This window comes from Clinocottus analis, unplaced genomic scaffold, assembly GCF_023055335.1.
Source record: "Clinocottus analis isolate CAN_PGR_092001 unplaced genomic scaffold, fCliAna1.0.p SCAF_62, whole genome shotgun sequence".
Taxonomy (NCBI): domain Eukaryota; kingdom Metazoa; phylum Chordata; class Actinopteri; order Perciformes; family Cottidae; genus Clinocottus; species Clinocottus analis.
The window spans coordinates 199,280-204,279 of NW_027176221.1; positions in this window are offsets into that span (position 1 = coordinate 199,280).

The following is a 5,000-nucleotide window of genomic DNA, read 5'->3' on the forward strand; positions in this document are numbered from 1 at the left end:
TACACACAAAGCATGCACAGACACACACTCATGAACAAACTCCTCCTTTCTCTGCCAAGCGCTCCTGTGCCACTGCTCATCTGCGTGGGGGGCCCTGCAGGCAGTCTGGGCCCTTACGTGCCCTCTCTTTACACACACACACACACACACACACACACACTCACACACATACACACACACATACACACACACACACACACACACACACACACACTCACACTCACACTCACATTCACACACACACGCACACACACACACACACACACACACACACACACACACTCACACTCACATTCACACACACACACACACACACACACACACACACACACACACACAGAGGAGCGCTGTGATCCTGCATGCTGATGATGAAAGACAGCAGCTCCTGTCTCGGTGCCAGAGGGCAGGACCTACAGGAACCCGCTGATTCCTGATCCTTCTCTTCTTCCTCTCTCATCACTATTGGAATAGTTTCTGTTTTATTGTGCGAGCTATTTTTCCTCTCTACTTCTAAAGCATCTGTTTTCCATTGGATCAGACAGCAGCAACGTAGACAATGTGAGTTGTCTTCATGGGGACATGCAGGTGCAGCATTAGCTGCTCACAGTGAGCCGTCGTGCAGAGAGCATTCCTGTATCTGTGGCTTCTGCTGTGTGGAGCACGCTTCATGTTCCTACCTGCATGGCCCCCAGCCTCACACCTGGCCTGGCAGGAGCTGTGGCCCCTCCCTCCTCTCCTGGGTCCTCACAGCTCCACCAGCTCCACCCTTCACCCAGAAGAGGGAGGGGCAGCACGAGACTGCGTCTGCCTGCTTCACGCACAGGAACTCTGATGAAACCTGATGAAGTTCAGAGAGGATGTGCAGCATGAGGTGAAGGCTTGAAGGGTGCAGATGGATGAATTATCCTGTGCAAGGAAGGGAGATCCCCATTGTTCACACACACACACACACACACACACACACACACACACACACACAGCCCTCTGAGTCTGGCTGAAGCAGGGAGATCACACACACTCTGTGGGCCTCAGATCAGGCTGCCCTCAGCTTCCTGTAATCCTCCTCTGGAACATTAATTATAAACTGCTGCTTTGTGCTCTGCGGACCGAGCGTGACTTTCCCAGGACAATTAAAGTCCGTGAGTGGAAGAAGGGGATTGGGCAGAAGAGGAGGGGGCGGGATCAGGGGATTTGACTGGAGTTGCTGAAGTAAGGCACCGGGTGAGGTGAGCGGGCGTCCTGGACGTCGCCTTCAGCACAGGGAGAAGTTCGGCTCTGGAGCTCAGATATTGTTCTGGAAGTGATGTTTTTAGCACCAGCTGGGTCCAGGATGGAGGGCTGCGTCCGGATCAGCTGCGTGTCGCCTGAGCGTGACCGCGCGTCCTCCCAGCCGGACCAATCCATTGATTTTATTCATCAAAATAATACAAATGTATAAAATATACAAACCCTGCATCTCATCGTCAGGTGTTCTGGGGCGATGCTCTGTGATGTGATGCTCTGTGATGCTCTGTGATGCTCTGTGATGCTCTGTGATGTTCTGTGATGCTCTGTGATGTGATGCTCTGTGATGCTCTGTGATGCTCTGTGATGCTCTGTGATGTGATGCTCTGTGATGCTCTGTGCATCGCGAGCAGACTGTCTCTGCCTGAGATCACTTGACTTCTGCAGCTCTGTGAACTCTGACAGAGATCTGTGTTCAACAGGGTGGGTTCAGAGAAGTCGGACCAGTGAAGTGGTTCCTTATCCCGAATGGATCTGATGTTTCTTGCCGTTCAGGCTCCTGCAGGACATGCGGCCGCTTCCTCAGTGACGCCCTTCCTCTGACCCCTTGACCTCTCGTGATGTTGAACTAAAGACACGTGGCTTATCAGACTGTTTTACTCCCATGATGCTTTGCTGCTTGACACCTCGCTGGCTGCTGACGTGGCGACAGCTTCCTCACATCCAGAAACAGTCCACCCTGTTGGACATCCCAAGGAAACAATGAGGGGATGGACATATAAAGCTTTCTTTTTTTAAGTTTTCTTCTGTTTGCATATCTCAGATTTGCCGTTAATGTTGACTTTTGTATTATTTTACCATAATCACAATCTTTAGATGAGTTTAAGTGTATTTACTTCCAGCTCACACACGATAGTTACTATGAAAAATCAAAGTGTGTTGTTCGTTGGATTGAAATTAGAAACAGCTGCGAAGATGTTCTTTATGTTCTTTTAAAAAGTCGGGACATTGTACCGATGACCTCGCTTGTCCGTGTGGATAATCAAAAGTTAAAAAAGGGAAAGCAAAAATGTCAACGACCACACAATGAAGTCAGAGGACAAAGCAGCAGAAGTGTGCCACGGGCAGAAAGCTGCATAACAGATGGGAATATCATCTCTGTTGGCTGAAGAGAGCGAGGACGGCTCTCGCCTGCGTCCACAGAAAGACTCCAGAGTTGTAAACAAGGCCTTGGCATAACATTACCGCCTCCTTCTTTTCTTTACAAACCCTAATTACTCTGCAAGAAGGAGAGGGTGGTGTTTTGTGTTTTTCTCCTTTACATCCAGAGAAAAGGCTCCTGGTCATTGTTTTTATTCTTTTTGACCAATTGGGATTAAAGCAGTGTGTCTGAGTAACAGCTGAGTGTTATTAATGTTCTCCCTGCAGACGTTAAAGGTACACTTCACCTCAATCTCACCTGAGCCCCTGAACCAGAGTGAAACCAGGATACACTGAAACCTATTGACCGTCTGTGAGTCTGAGTGGTTTCAACAGAGGAGGTAATACCTGATGCTCTCCTCCAGACGCTATCAGCCGCCCAGAAGGTGAGCCAGTTTACTTTAGGAGGTGCATTCAGGTGGAATGAAAGGAGTTTGTTATCCAGTATGCGTTGAGTTGAGTGAAAGGTGGAGAATAGTGAGCACAGCGTGGCTGCTTGAATGAATAAAGATTATGTACACGAGATATCATTCTGTCCATTGTTAAACCTCCAGAAAGTAGCACCTAATGGCCCTTGAGGAGCAAATCAGCCCTTTTAAATCATGGGAATTAACACTGCAGCAGCCTTCACTTGACTCCAGCCGCACCACTTACATGTCAATGGCCTTTCCCATAATCCTTTGCCCAGTGGCGATGCGGCCGGCTCGAGTGGGTGGAGAATAGAAACGGCTTCCTGAAACCAGAGTGATGCTGAGGGCTGCAGCCAGCAGCCTGACCAGATCACCTGATCATCAGGTGATCTGGTCAACTGAAGCGCTGATGAGGAACAAGGGAGCTGAGAAAGGTGTGGCAGGAGGGAGGGAGGGGGGGAGGAGGGAAGGAGGGAAGCAGGGAGAGAGGGAGGGGGTGGGCTAAGGGGAGGAGGGAGGAGGGGGAGACAAGGGGGGGGGGGGGGTGACTGAGAGGGAGAGACTCTGGCAAAGAGGGAGGGCAGCGAAGTGAAACCTGGAATGTGGTGGTGATGAGGTCATACCTGTGTGTGTGTGTGTGTGTGTGTGTGTGTGTGTGTGTGTGTGTGTGTGTGTGTGTGTGTGTGTGTGTGTGTGTGTGTGTGTGTGTGTGTGTGTGTGTGTGACGGAGAGAGAGAGGAGCCTCACGGCGCCTTGAGGCCTCATCTGTAGTGATGTCATAGAAAACCTCTACAAAGCCATGTTAGTGAGCTGGAGCATCGTTTCTTGTAGAAACCTTTGATCCGTTTTGAACTTGAGGATAAAACTCAACTTGTCTGAGGACCGTCGGCTGTAACATCACCTGAGTGAAGAAATACTGAGAGCAGAAGCGCTCCAACATGGTCTTTGACGTCTCAGCGTCTCGTCTTCATTCTCACGTCTCTCCACCATCAACATGGAGACCCGATCCTCCTCCCGTGGAGACGATCACCTCGGAGGAGCTTGAAAGGAGCCAACAGGGATCAACACATTCCTCTGCAACCCGGCCGGCCGCCGCCGGCGTGCAGGGGAGCTCGCGGCGAGCGGCATTGTGGCCTCAAAGCGAGGTGCGGGGGGGCGGCCCAGGATCCTGAGCCGCCTCAGATCTCACAGGCAGCGAGCAGCACTTGACCTTTCCAGCACTAAAGGAATATGACAGCCATGAAGCCGGCGAGAGAAAGGGAGAGAGGCAAGAGGGGGAGCGAGGAGCGAGAGACAAAAGCCACACAAAGTGCAGGCTGCCACCAAAACAGTTAGTTTGCAATCAGCGTCAGTCATCCCTCCTGTCGGGACACTTTGATTTTCACTTTTCAAATTAGCCGTTTATTTTTGGCCTGATAACAGGGCCGGCTAAATTGAAATTGGCAGCTTGACAATCTGCAGATAATAGTCATCTACGCAGGAGATTATGTGAACAGCCCTTTCTTCCACTTTGCTCGGGCCCCCACCTTCTTCCTCCTGTCGAAGACGAGAAGAGAGGGAACAAGGGAGGGAGAGAAAAAGGGCTAATCTTAGTCACAATCAGAGGAGGCTGAGAAGGCAAAAAAGGATCTAAAAATGAAGGGGGAGAGAATAGGGGGCACAGAGTGTGAAAAACAGAGTAATGTCCCGGTGATGAGGAGGAGGAGGGCTGGAGGGGGGGGGGGGGGGGGGGGGGGGGACAGGAGAGCTGAGCAGAGAAAGAGAAAAGGAGGGAATTTCTTTAATGTTTCTGGCAGCGAACCAGCTGAGGTCTCAAGGTTATCCTGGCTTTGCAAACTCCCACGGGAAAGGTGGAGTGCTGAGGGCCGAAGGGGGGAGACGAGGGCTGGAGGTGGAGGGAGGGAGGAGGGAGGAGGGAGGGAGGGAGGGAGGGAGGGAGGGAGGGAGCGAGGGAGGCTGCCCTCTTTCTCCTGGAGGGAGGCTGAAGCTCTGGAGAGTAATCCTCTGGTCTCGTACGCTTGGCCTCGGTCCAGGTAGGAGGAGGAAGCTCCGGCCTTCGTCCTGCTCAGCAGAGGAAGACGAAGGTGTAATTATTGCTCCAGCCATTAGTAACAGTCCTACATGATAACAGTGTAATACCCCATTGATTTCTGTAGTGAATCTCAT